The sequence below is a fragment of the Nicotiana sylvestris genome, chromosome 10 (genome assembly GCF_000393655.2).
Source record: "Nicotiana sylvestris chromosome 10, ASM39365v2, whole genome shotgun sequence".
In the NCBI taxonomy this organism is placed as follows: Eukaryota; Viridiplantae; Streptophyta; class Magnoliopsida; order Solanales; family Solanaceae; genus Nicotiana; species Nicotiana sylvestris.
Window position 1 is genome coordinate 53624900 of NC_091066.1, and position 14187 is coordinate 53639086.

Here is a 14187-nt window from a genome sequence, read left to right on the forward strand (position 1 = left end):
GTTAACTTCAAATGGTAATAGACACATGACAAATAAGGAAGTAAATCATATAAGGCTGAACATGACAAATAAGGAAATATTTTCTTCATAGTACAAGTACACAACATGTAATAGAGACTAGGTTCATTATATTTCAATCAAGGAAAGACTTAAGAAATCATTAATAGCATAATTGACCATATAATAAGGTCAGAAAACATTCTACAAGGAAATAATCAGTAGAGATATCATGCGAAATCCGTGAAGGATCAATCACAAAGATTCAGGGATTCAAAAATAGAAGATAGTACTGACTTAGCACCACTTTATAAGAACAAACACATGGTAAGCAAAACCAGAACCCTAAGAGGACGAGTAGGACAAGAATCATATACATAAAATTAGGGATTCATGTAAGGCATAGTCTGAATTAGTAAGCTAAGCATGATACAGGTAGGAAGAAGTGAAGAATCAGAACATTGGTGAACAAAATAGGGCAAAATCACACAATAGGCAGGGATAACCACAATTAGGAACCCTAACAAGCAAACATAGGGCAAAAATCACAGAATCGTAGAAACATACAGATTAACTGAACACGTTATCAAACAAAACTCAGAAACCCAAGATTGGAACTAAGAAATTAAGGTTTCCAACATAAGCGATTTGAAAAAAGGTTGAAAAAAAAAGAGTTGAAAAAGGAGTAAAATCATAGAATCAGTCGAAATATGCATGAAATAGAAGTTTAAACATAAAGAATCGGTTTAAACAAAGTGTAGAAGAAGTTCCAAAAACACTAGTTTGAGAGGAAGATAAAAAATACTTGAAATCGATGATTTTTGTAAATGAGATTCAAGAACAGTGTAAAACATCAAAAGAACAGACTCAAATTATTTAAAAATCGTACAAATCTAGGAGTTGTAAACAAAAATTAGATTTTCAGAAGAAACCCATGTAGAGATGGAAGAACCTGTTTAGAAACCAAAAGATCGTAACAAATACAGTGTGATTTTGCTTGAAATCACTCCGGAGTAGCCATGAACAGCCAGATAGCAAACTCTAGATACAAGCCGGCGTTGCCCAGGGCCGTTGAAGGCCTCAGAGAATATGAGAATGGCAATAGAGGAGTCATTGGAGGCTTAGGAGTTGAGGGTTGGTCACTGGAGAAGACTGGAGAAGGAGGCGGCGGTTGAAGGGAGCTAGGGTTAGGTTGGGTGGTTGAGAGAAGAGAGGATACAGAGGCGGCGGTATTTGGAAATGAGGTAGGGTTAGAGTGTAGTTAGAATTAAAAACGAAAAGGAATTATGAGGGTCATTGATCTTTTAGATCAACGACTAGGATTTAGCGGGTCTTGGGTCGAGTAGGCGGATTTAGGACTTGGGTCGGGTGTTTTAATTTGAAATTGGGCTGGGGTTGGGGTTCGATTTGGGATACAATTGAAAGCCAATCTGGCTATATTTTAAATAGCCACTTTCCCCTAATATAACTTATAATAAATAATAAATAATTTCTGAAAAATAATTTTATATACCAAAATGATTTAAAATAGGTATTTAACATTTTAAAAATATAGGAGACCAATTTTACGCATAACAACAACAACAACAACATCCCAATGTAATCCTACAAGTGGGGTCTGGGGAGGGTAATATGTACGCAGACCTTACCCCTACCCCGAGGGGCAGAGAGGTTGTTTCCAGGAGACACTCGGCTCAAGAGAGCAACAAGAGACAATATATTAGTACTATCAATGGACTCATAATAAATAACATAAAATAAAAAAATAACAACAATATAAGAAATATAGGAAATACGAAAAGGATGGAGAAAAGGATGTAAGGTATACTAATATCCAACAGACCCTGCATCAGTAGCTGATCAGTAGCATACTAAGACTAACTCCTAAATGGCTAGTCTCACTCTAGTGCGTTGTAGTAATATTCACAAACTACCCTCTAACCTACAACCTTAATGCTCGACCTCCACAATTTCCTGTCAAGGGCCATGTCATCAGAAATCCTAAGTCGTGTCATGTCCTGCCTGATCACCTCCCCCCAATATTTTTTAGGTCTCCCTCTATATCTCCTCGTGCCCACCACAGCCAGTCACTCACACCTCCTCACTGGTGCATCAGTGCTCCTCCTCTGAATGTGCCTGAACCATCTGAGTCTTGCTTCCCGCAATTAAAATGTAATTATACATTAAATGGGCTAATATTGCAATTAATTTAGCTTGAAAAATATCAAATGCAGTTATAAAAATGCATAAAAAATATATTAACCATATTTTGGCATAAATATAGAAATTAAATGACTAAATCACCATAACAATAATATAGGGAATAATTATTGGGGTTTCATGAATAAAAAGGAAGTAAATAAATCAATTTAAATCCTTAAAATTATGAAAATAATTGTAAAACCCTTGTTAACACTTATATATGCATTTATATGCTATTTTGAAGGTATCTATACATATAAAAAATATAGGAAAAAATTGGGTATCAACAAGGAGTAGAGGCTCACCATGATCTTTATCTTCCCACCGAGCCTGGGACAAGTCACGCCACACTAGCTCAACATGCGGGCAAATCGAGTCCAGGCGGCCGACCCAACTCGGGAGGTCCGTGACCGCGCTAGGGTAAATTGCTGCACCTGCATTAGTAAGAGAAATTAAGTGCCCGAGGGAATGGAGTAAAAAAGAAGCAAGGAAATAACTAGGTAACATGTCTACTTACGTTCCACGTTCCACCTCTCGGGAAACAACATCTTTTCTGTCGGGATCAGGTCAGAAGTCCTTACTCGGACGAAGCGACTTATCCATCCCCCATTCCCGGGTTCCTCGATGCAAGCAAAGAGGGCCCTCGAGGCTCGGCAACGGAGTTTGATTAGACTCCCATGGAAGAAACGGGGTTTGTACATCCTGATCAGATGATCAAAGGTGAAGGGCATCTCCCCAATCATGTTCACGTAGTACCTGATCATGTAAACAATGCGCCAGAATGAAGGATAAATTTGGCCAAGGGTCACTTGGTATCCTTGGTAGAATTCGAGAATCACGGGGTCGATCGGGGGCGAAGATGGACCCACCGGCCCTAGAGTAAACGGATAAGTATACATGATAAGGAAACTGGCTTTGTATGTTGTAATATCCTCCTCCCAAGAAGGGATCTCCACAAGCACCGCATCCCCCCAACGACAATCAGCTTTCACTCTTCCGACGTCTGTTATCGAGCTAATATACTGAGTCATGGGCTCACCGCACCCCAACTTTGAAGAAGGCCTCTCGACCTTGTAATCAGATGCTATCGAAAAAAATCCTAGAACGCATTTCTCAGCACGAGGAGGCATTGCCACTTCACCCTGAGATAAAAGAGAAGAGGATGAGGCCACATTCTCCTGAGAAACAGAGGCGGAACTTTTCGCCATTACCAAAAAATTCCGGAAGAAAAAGGGGAGTCGCGTTCCTAGGAAAGAACAAGGGTAAAGGAAGAAGGAACCTTTTTGGGTTTTGGAAATGTAGTGAGTGGGAAAGAACAAGAAGGGGAGTATTTATAGAAGCCCCGCGTATGCGTTGAAGGAGGACAAGGGGAAGCCAACTGCCATAATCAATGCGGAGGCCTTCAAGGGCTGTGTGTGCATCGTCTTTTGACACCTTGTGACTACCGTCGTTACAAAAATTTCGGAGGGGGAAAAGGTTCAAAGTCGTTTCCTATCACTTTCACTCTAAGAAACGTGGAGACTATCTGTGCACGGTGAAATCGGAGGGACAAATTTCCTCGTCACTATGATGCCCCGTGAACATACATCCCAAGGCTCGAGACTGAGGTCGAGTTTTGCCTTCGAGGGCTGTCGAGTCTCGGCCCGGGGGCAATGTAGACCAACGACTATATTGGAAAAGAGGGGAGTTCCTAAGAGGTGCAGCAAGAGCGGATAAAGTCTGTCAGGCTAGTCTGAGCCCGCATCATGACATCAGTTAGTTGTTCCATCCCCTTTTCTTTGTAATAAATATCTTTGTACTATGTTGGGATTCCCCATTTTTCTATAAAAAAAGGGTCCTTGCCATTTAGCAGAGGCATGTTGCTTCAGTTGCTCCACACGAAATATACAAGAATATTCTTTTTGCTCTCTAACATACTCTCTTGATATTATTGCTTTCATTTATTATCTTCATTATTGTTTATCATTTATTGCTTATCATTGGCCATAAAAAGCCTATGTTAATTTTATTATAATTGTTAGCCACACTTCGATTCCCCTCGATAGCTCCCAGTCGAACTCCGGAATTGACTTCGAGGTCCCGAATCGACAAGCTCGAGGTACCGATAATTGGCCTATCGGTTTGGTTATCACTTTGCTCCTTACTCTTATCTCGTTTCTAAACCTCACACATAACATCAACTGCTTAACAAACTAGCATAAAAATAGATCACGTATTTTTAGAATCTTATAATCAAATTTAATTGCTATTACCATTTTCACGAAAAATAGGCTTCTTTTCCACACAGGTCTTCTACTAGATATAGAGATTCTAACGAACTGTTGAACCTACTGTCGATGAGATCATTCCTGCTGAACTTTCTTTTGTCACAGACAGAGAATCAATTAAAAATTAGGTTACTTCCATGACTTCTCACGATCGCACTAATGTCTACCCTTCCCAAATCACTAAAGGTCTAGTTTCTGTTGTGCGTAAAGATTGCAATTGGAAATTTGACTTCCCAATTCTGGTTCCTAATAAAAATCAAAGGATCACTTCCTTTAAATATGGTTTTTCCTTTGTGTATACATATCCCTTCACATTAGGTTTCAGACTACCTATTGACCGAGTGATCATTGAATTTTGCTATTTCTTTGATGTATGTTTAGCAAAAATTGGCCCTATTGTATGGAGGGCAATGGCATGCCTTATGTTACGCCCCGCAGTATGTTGATGTTATTCTTTGCAGTAATATATTAAGATTGATGTTACGTCCTGCAGTATTAAGTTACGACAGTGTTAAACCCAGCAGTATTACATTACGGTGATGTTACACTTCGCAGTAATAACTTATGATAGTGTTGTACCCAGCAGTATTACATTACGGTGATGTTACGCTTTGCAATAATAAATTACGACGATATTGCACCCTGCAGTATTTTACGCTGAATTGTCATAAGGTAATTGCCATCAGTCCAAGGAAAAGACTATTTGAAGATTACAAGGGTTATAAGTGATGAATAAATTCGTGAAGGTGAGAGGGGAAGCAAGTCGAAGAAAATAAATTTCGTTGAAATTTGGTATTTTGGGATAAAATACGGCTCAAGCTAAATACCCAATATTTTTGACTAGTGTCATACAAGGTACCATATGACCACGATAGTAGGATGTATAAAGTATATTAAAAGTAAGTAGTATTTTAAGTAATTTGAAACAATTCTTAATTATGTGGGTACTTGGTTAATTAACGGGTAACGAAATATTACCTAATTAACTAATAAGTTTGGGATAAGATTAAAACTCTACCCCACCCCCACGTGGCAGCCATATGAGAATTAATTAAGATGACTCTTAAAGTCATTATATCATGTGGCAAGAAATGGGGATGTGTGGTTTGGCAGAATCTTAAAATGTGAGTAATTCCATTCATTAAAGAATAACTATTTCCCACCACTTTCTTAATACAATAAAATCTCATGTATGCCTACCAAATTTTGGGGGATATATATAATAACAGTATCTTATTGTAAAGGTACTAGTAAGAATGATATATTTCTTTATGTTTCCAAGTGAACTAGCCATTGTTACGATAATTGATAGTTTTTCTGGAATGGCTTCGTAAAATTTCCCTGGTCTCAGTTCTTGTTATGATTGGTTTTGTTTAACAAGATTTGAGGAGAATAAATTAACAAAGTAATGGGTTTTCAGCAAAAGAATTCGTACGAAGTTATATTACATAATAATAACGAGATTTGCAATTCTAAGGGAACCCGATACAATATTTCTTAAAAGAATCGACTCACGTATGCTAAGACTATCTCTTCTTTCTTTTTGCATGATCCATACAATATGAATGAAACAAGAAAATGCACAAATTCCATGAATGACTCTATTCATAGATGTATTAGAGATATCTATGTTCTTGAATTTTCATGTGTCATAATATTTTATCATCTGTTCATGGGTCTCAAAAAAATACGAAAGTTGAAAAGAGTTTACTTTATGATATTACTCAAAGGCAAAATGGTCTTATGAAACTCCGAAAGATTTTATTAACGTACTTTCCATGCATTGCATTCATGTGCATTGACTCATCACCAGATGACGTTATATAGGCGTATATATGTATGTGTATATATATATATAGGATATGGGAAAGGTTATGGCGTTATATACGCATCACCACTTGATCAGCTGGTATATGATGATGATGTTGCCCACAGTGGCTGAAATATGACTCAGATGGCGTTATATACGCGTATATATGTATGTATATATATATATATATATATATATATATATATATGTAAATGGGATATGGGAATGGGAATGGCGTTATTTACGCACCACCACCTGATCAGCTGGTATACGACGATAATTTTGCCCACAGTGGCCGATATGATATGATAGGATGCCCTCAGAGGTTGATGATGTTATGAAACATGTACTTATGCACGACATGACATTCATACGCATATGCATGACGCTAAAAGTAATTTATGATTTACAAAGTTATTCAGACTTACAGGTTGAGTCATGTACTCTATATGTCTTCCATGTCTCTTATGTATTTATTTATGTGCCTTACATACTCGGTACATTATTCGTACTGACGTCCCGTTTGCCTGGGGACACTGTGTTGCATGCCTGCAGGTCCCGATAGACAGGTCGAGAGCCCTCCAAGTAGGCTATCAGCTCAGCGGAAGATGTTGGTGCGCTCCATTTGCTTCGAAATTGCTTGTTTAGTTAGTATGATTTAGATGTGTATTGTTTGGTATGGCGGGACTTAGTCCCGACCTTTATGACATTTATGTATTCTTAGAGGCTTGTAAACATATGTTGTGCACATAAAAGATTGTACGACCTTGTTAGCCTATGTTTTGAGTTTATAAAGGATCATGTTGGCCTATTAGGCCCGTAAGTCATGTGTATATAATGATGTAATAAGAAAGATACGTTACGTTGGTACTCGATTGAGTAAGGTACCGGGTGCCAATCGCGGCCCATCGGTTTGGGTCGTGACAAAAGTGGTATTAGAGCAGTTCTTTCCTATGGATGTCTACAAGTCGTGTCTAGTATAATCTTGTTTATAGGTGTGTCGTGCACCACACTTATAAGCATGAGGCTGCAGGGCATTGAGGATTGTCATTCGTTCTTCTTACTCTAGATCGTGTGGTAGAGCTCACTTATAAGAATTCAAATTCCAAAATTCTTTTTTATTATTCGTAATAAGACAATACCTACATCCGGAAAGAAGGATGGGAAAGAGAGATAGTTGTGGAAGAGCTGAGTTAGAGGAATTGGATTTTTGTATAATGTCTATGATAAGTAAATGTGAGGTCTTTAGCAGATCATGGGTGTACTGAAAGGTGCAAGCTTCTTGATAAGAAGCCTTAAGGCAAGAATGTCTATCCATCTTTATGGTAAAAGACAATGAGAGATTAAAAAGATAAATACAAGTTTCAACAAGCAAAAGAAGTAAGATGAAGAAGGGTATGAGGCACCCAATTAATGAAGGCTAACGGCGTTTATAATTGAGGCAAAGGAACATAAGCTTTTTGAGTTATATTCAATAGTAACAGAGGTATATACAATTGGTCGCACCCATTCCAGATATGCCCTATGGGGATTAACAGAAGTAGTATAAGAAGATATGATGGATCAATTGTTTGCGTCAGTTGACATTTCCGAAGGATATTGTAAATATGCTAATATATCTCTTTATGAGACACCAGATGGTGCACTCTAAAATAGTGCAGCCAAATATGAGTACTACAAACACATGCACTATAAGCCTTGAAGAGATAAATATTACCTTAGTGTGGCTTGCATCCCTGGTAAAGCGAGAACGTTAAGCAACTTGAAGAGGCATTGGATAGAGCAAAGGGAAGCTAAGATCAAAAGAATGTCTTGTTCAAGTTTTCAGAATAAAGTGATAGGCATAAATGTTAGCGGGAAATAAGAAAAGAGTTAATAAAGCATTATGAGTAAGATGTGATACATGGATAACAACGGTATATCAAAAGATGACAATATTACAAAATCTATAGTCATGTGAAGGAAGAAACGAGAAGTGACATGCCTTAGGACAACAAAAGAGTATAGGCCATACAATTATGTCCTCATTTCAAGAAGTAAATTCGCAACTCTAGCATGATTACCAAGAGGAAAAGTTAGACACCAGAGTAATAGAACCAGTATGGATTGGTGAACAAGATAAACTAAACATGAATTAGGGACTGAGTGACTGGTGATAGTCGCCATCATAAGAACTTCAGATTTTGTTCCGCTAATAATAGAATGGGAGACAAAAGAAGATTCATGAGAAATTCAGAGAATGATCATTCAGGAAGACACTTCCCTACAGCAAGCAATGTGAGCATAGTTCAGCTTAAGGGACTGTATGTGCCAATTATACTAAATTTCACCCTCGTGAGTAAGGGATTTTGCTATCCTTGGTACGGAAGGATTACCGCAAGGCGAGTAAGAGTCATCGATGATGTGAAAGGATGCCAAAGATGAAAAGGTGAAACATCTATAGGTAGGTTGTCGTAGCTCCAACTCTTAGTACTCCCCTAAAGGGGGGAATATGGAATGATAAAGGAAGAATGCAATGAAAATGAGAAAGGGATGAGATTGCACTTATCCAAATGCTACAAATATGCTACGATTCTAGAACATTATGCAAACGTGACGTCAAGGAAAAGAAGTAAGGGTTCTTGCCCGAGATGTTATTAATAATTAATTAGCCAGTGCGAGACGTAAGTTAAGACCAAGGGAATAACCCAAGAAAGATTTCGCGGAATATTGACATTAGGATCGACCAACGAATAGTTAGTAGTTGATTCAGAAAGAGCCTAGTTATGGCTAGCAAGAGGATACAGAACAAGACAACATGTCGTGCAAGATAAAGATAGTAAAACCCAATATAGTGAATTTATCCCAACAATTATGACATTGTAATACTTGAGAAATTTTCAAATAGGAGTTGGGGTAATTAAAGGTACCGTATGAGTGTTATGGAAATAAAAGATAGTTCCACTGGGAAGACAGTCAAAACTTCAGTTCAGAAGCAGTCGTACGAGCACATGAGTATGGAGGTAAGTAACTAAGGATAATTACAAGTGAGAACGAACATCAAAAATTCTATCAGGAATACGGTATAATAAGCTCGCATCTTTACAAGAGTCAGAGGGTTTTCCCTAAGTACTACGCCGAAAAACTAGCGGAGGAAATAAGGAAAAAGGCTTCAACCTCAGTACAACGACCTAAAGAGGAAATGGTCGTGTGACAACAGTCTCAAAATAACATTGTATGCACTCCCTAAGAAAGGGGCACCTACAGGGGCTAATGAACAGGGAGTAAAATCAGAAGTGATATTCAGGATCATATGAGTTGTATGGAATTTCAATATATATGAGCACTAAGATAAGCTAAGTATGGACGCAACAAGGGGCAGAAAGATCAGGAAAAGTAATAGATTATGTTTAAAGAAAGCTAAGATGGAAAAAAAGAAGTTACTCGATCAATGATCCAGAGTTAGTTGCGCTAAGAACTCACTTAAGGGTTTGGAGTTTTATATATGCAGCATATACAGCCATAGAAGATTCTGGTATACGTTAAAAGAAAGAATTGAGTGCAGGTCATAAACGAAGGATTAAACTGTTAAAGGATTCTATCATACATATTCCTCAGTGCCCATGAAATGCTAAACACAATAAATAATACCATGAACCACAGATTGAAAAATAGCTTAAGCTAACGTAAAGGCCGATCAGAAGGAGGAAACTAAAGAGTTACATCACCCAAATAAATCAGGAGTTTGATTATTGGACCCAGAAAAATAGAAATATCGTGATCGAGAACATTGCAAGATCTCCCTTAAAATCAGAGGTACGAAAGAGATAGAAGATGTGATGTAAGGCTTTAATAAAGTAAGATAAAGGTGAACAATGTACGAGATACTCAAAAGCAAAAGGTTGAGGATATTCCATACTTGGGATAGAAGGCTAGAAGCGCGAGGGTTCAATATCCAGGAATGATAGCGGCATCGTCAGTGGCATATCTTCTAGTCAGTGATTTCTGGGTATCGAGAGGTCTAATTAAGAAAGTAAAGAAGAGTTAGAGACGATGTGATGTCTTGCTTGATGTTCTAAAATAACACAAGGAAATTCAAGCAAGTTGAAGGAAGATTACGAGTAGTATAAATAGATATGTATAGGTCGCAAGCTAAAGTATAGTAAAGCGACAAAGTTTTATGACAGGATGTAAGAACGAGAAGAGGCGATTGAGAAGGTGACGAGAATGGATTAGGCCTAGGAAAACAAGGGAGCTAATGGATTCTCCATGTTATATAAAGCTCACTATAGCTTTAATGAACTCAAAGGAGTCTAAGATTAATAGCATTTAGAAGGAATGAAATGCTGACTTGGTAATAAAATGAGGATATAATTGTGACAGATAAAGGATGGCGTTTGGGCCTTCGTTTGAATAATAATTTGAAAAAGAAAAAAAAGAGAGAAGGAGAAAAGATTTCGCTGGCGGCACGAAATTAGGATACCCCCATAAGGTGAATCACACTGAGACACTATGAAATACGATTATGGGAATCACTTCGAATATTCCTTGAGGTAACGTAAGCCCTAGGGGAAAAGTATCACGTATGAAGTTTCAAATTATCAGTTGTATATTGTAGATCAATATTGAGGTGAATCAACAATGGATGGACAAAAGTCATAAAGTATGAGATGAGATTAGGCCGTTTTTCTAAAGATGAGCAGTAATGAGGAAGCATTAAAGGACTTAAATTTATATATATGGAATAAGCAACGAGAGTAAGCTGGGATTTGGTAGCAGACCTCATCAATGATAAATTAAAGTAAGGGTTATGGCAGTAAATTCATATGGATGGCTAAACGGACCGATGCAATAAGATATAGCAATATTTGTGAATTCAACAAAGTAGTGAGCGAAGAACTTCAGTATACTCATAGATGCCCAAAGAGACATCTTATCAAGCTCTACATATGAAGCCTAGAGATTGGACACACTGAAAAGGTCAAAATCATAGAGGATGCATGATGAATGGTAGCAACAGTTACGAGATTGAAAGGATTCCGACTACAAGTTGTGGTGTAAGAAGAAGGCCTAGGGGAGGAATGCCCTGGACTTTGGACTTATTCACAGAACAGTCGCCTAGATGGCAAGGGAAGTTCTAAAGTATTTGGAATAAGTTATGAAAATGATAAGTGCATCAGTCAACATTCGAGGACGAATGCTCCAAATGGGGGAATAATGTTATGCCCCGCAGTATTACGTCGATGTTATGCTCTGTAGTAATATATTACGATTGATGTTATGTCCTGTAGTATTAAGTTACGATAGTGTTATTGTAAGGCCCCGTGAATTTCCTACTCAGAACCCCAAATCCCGTGGTGCCAAGTTAGGAGCATGATTGAACAGTGCATTAAAAAGTCAAGAAATAATGTTTTCCAGAGAAGTACGATTTTGCGGTCGAGAATGCGGTCGCATAACAGGTATGCGGACCGCATAGGGGGCATAGTCACCGCAAAGTGAGTCAGTGTGTTAGTCAAATTTAAGGTTAAATATGCGGTCCACTATGCGATCGCATAACCGATATGCGGATCGCATAATCGTCGCATAATTTCCTTGGGATTTTGTAAGGAGCAGTTCCGCGGTGCATTGTGCGATCGTAGAACGGGTATGCAGACCGCATTTCAGCCGCATACCCAGACAGAATGTTCAGATTTTGGGAGCACTTTTGCGGTCCATTCTGCGGGCCGCATTTCCACTTTATTTGCGATCGCAGACCTGACTCGGGCTCCAATTTTCTAGATTTTTATAACACGACCCCTTTTTAATATATAGTCTTTGGGGTCATTTTTCTACTGATTTTAGAGAGAGTTGAGAGCATTTTAGAGAGATAAGGAGGAACCCAACATTCAATCATCCAATCTTGCATCAATTTTCAAGAATCAAAGAACCCAATCACAAGTTCTTCATCTAAGAGGTAAGATTCATACATTAGACTTTAATTTCGAGTTTGGGGTATAAGGTGGGAATTTTTGGGTGTAATACTATTATGTATACATGCATGTACAAATTAGGTTTGTGGAAAGATTGTTGAACATAAATAAGTAAAGATTGGGTTGGGAAATGAAGGGAACCTCATAAAAGAGATTTGAAATCAAGATGCACAACTAGTATTTGATAAAATGCTCAAACGAGCTGAAACCATGAATACCTTCCTAATTTGTGTTCAATTTTGTTATGTCTCAAAGTATATTGGGGTTGCTAGGATTTCCGGAACGTCGTAGTAACTTAAGGAAAGCTTAAACAAGGTATGTATGGCTAAAAAACCCTCCTCTTAGAAATTGAGCTCCCATGGCGCCCGTGTAAGTGTTGTAAGTTCGAAACGTGATTGATGCAATGCTTGTTATGTTAAGTGAATTAATGTTGTGAAAATGTATGTGGTAAGTACTTCTTTATGTGTTTAATGTGCTATTCTTGTAAATGGAAGATGTGTGGAGAACATGATTTATGTGCTAAATGCCTAACTATCATGCCAAGGTTACTTTGGAACCAACATGCCAAACTTGATGAATTTCCTTCTATGTTTACGACTTAAATTGCTTTTGTATATGCCTATGACTTTAAGTGCCAAGGTGAATGTTGGAAATGTGAATAATGTGAAACGTGAGTTATGAATCGTAGAAATTGTGGCCCCAAGCACCGGTAAACTAATACATGTGTAGTCGAAGATTGGTATGAGATGAATAACGGAAAATGGTAACATCTCGGGGAGACGGCTTAGCCGATCGGGCCGTGATCGGATGTCATGATATATATATATATATATACACACATGTTGGTAATGTATTGATGATTGAAACTGGAAAGTGTGAATGAAATAATGGTAACGTCTCGGGGAGACGGCTTAGCCGATCGGGCCGTGATCGGACTCTGCTCACACAAGCGCTGGTAATATGGATAATGATGCAACAGTGTGGGGTGCTCTAATCTAAAATTGCAAGAACCCTGTAGAAATTATGTGAACCTCCTTATATTGTTGGCATGGTGCTTATTTGAAACTTTGTTGCCTTTACTATTTCCTCTTTACTCTTGAATGGTTGTTCTTTCTAACATGATGGTGTTTAGTTATACATACTAGTACTATTCCATGGTACTAACGTCCCTTTTGCCGGGGGTGCTACATTTTTAAATGAATGTAGATCCTTTTCTCAAAATCTTGGTGAGCCCCTTCCTCCTTCAAGGGGTCATGTGGTACACCTTTTGTTATAGACATCCATTTTGAGGTATAGCTGGGGCCTTGTTGCCGGCGTTGTTATCACTGTCTTTTGTATCCTTAGAGGCTCTGTAGACGTTTGTGTGGGTTATGTACGGGTATTGGATTGGTCAATGAACCATGTTGTAACCTTGTACTCTTGCTTTCCTTTAAACTATAACTGTATGGAATCTTGGACACTTAACTACGATTTAATGTTGTGATATAAAATGAACTAAAATGTTGAATGTACTATCTTTCCTTGTCTAAATAAATGAAAGCATGGTTTCCCTATTCATATTGAGTTGGATGGGTAGTGTTTTGTGAGGCTTGCTCAATTGGGTTCACTCGAAAGGCTAATGTTGTAGCGGATGCTCTTAGTCGAAAATCCATGGGAAGTTTAGCTCATTTGGAGGCCCATCAGAGGTCGTTGGCCAGGGAGGTTCACCAGTTGGTTAATTTGGGAGTTTGCCTTGCGGACTCTAATGAAGGAGGGGTAATCGTGCAGAATAGGGCTGAATCATCGCTTGTGGCAGAGGTGAAAGAGAAGCAATTCGTGGATCCGTTGTTAGCACAACTGAGAAAGGGGATTCTCAAACACAAAACCACAGTTTTTTCCTTTGGCATGAATGATGGTACCTTACGGTACCAAGACCGTTTATGTGTTCCTAATACTGACGGTCTTCGGGAAAGGATCATGGCAG

At 38.3% G+C, this 14187-nt stretch overlaps 1 protein-coding gene across 3 annotated transcripts in view; it reads right to left on the bottom strand.

The window, feature by feature from the left end:
• Nucleotides 1-1752: 1752 nt before the first annotated feature.
• The window catches only part of LOC104232880 (uncharacterized), a 49134-nt gene continuing 36699 nt past the window's right edge, over nt 1753-14187 (bottom strand). For 2 of the 3 annotated variants that reach the window (XR_011402812.1, XR_011402813.1), the window contains exons 11-12: nt 2505-2633; nt 1753-2152 (exon numbers count right to left, since the gene is read on the bottom strand). The gene's annotated coding sequence lies outside the window, so the exon portion shown is untranslated. The remainder of the gene's footprint in view (nt 2153-2504; nt 2634-14187) is intronic. The other variant, XR_011402814.1, reaches the window with a different exon arrangement.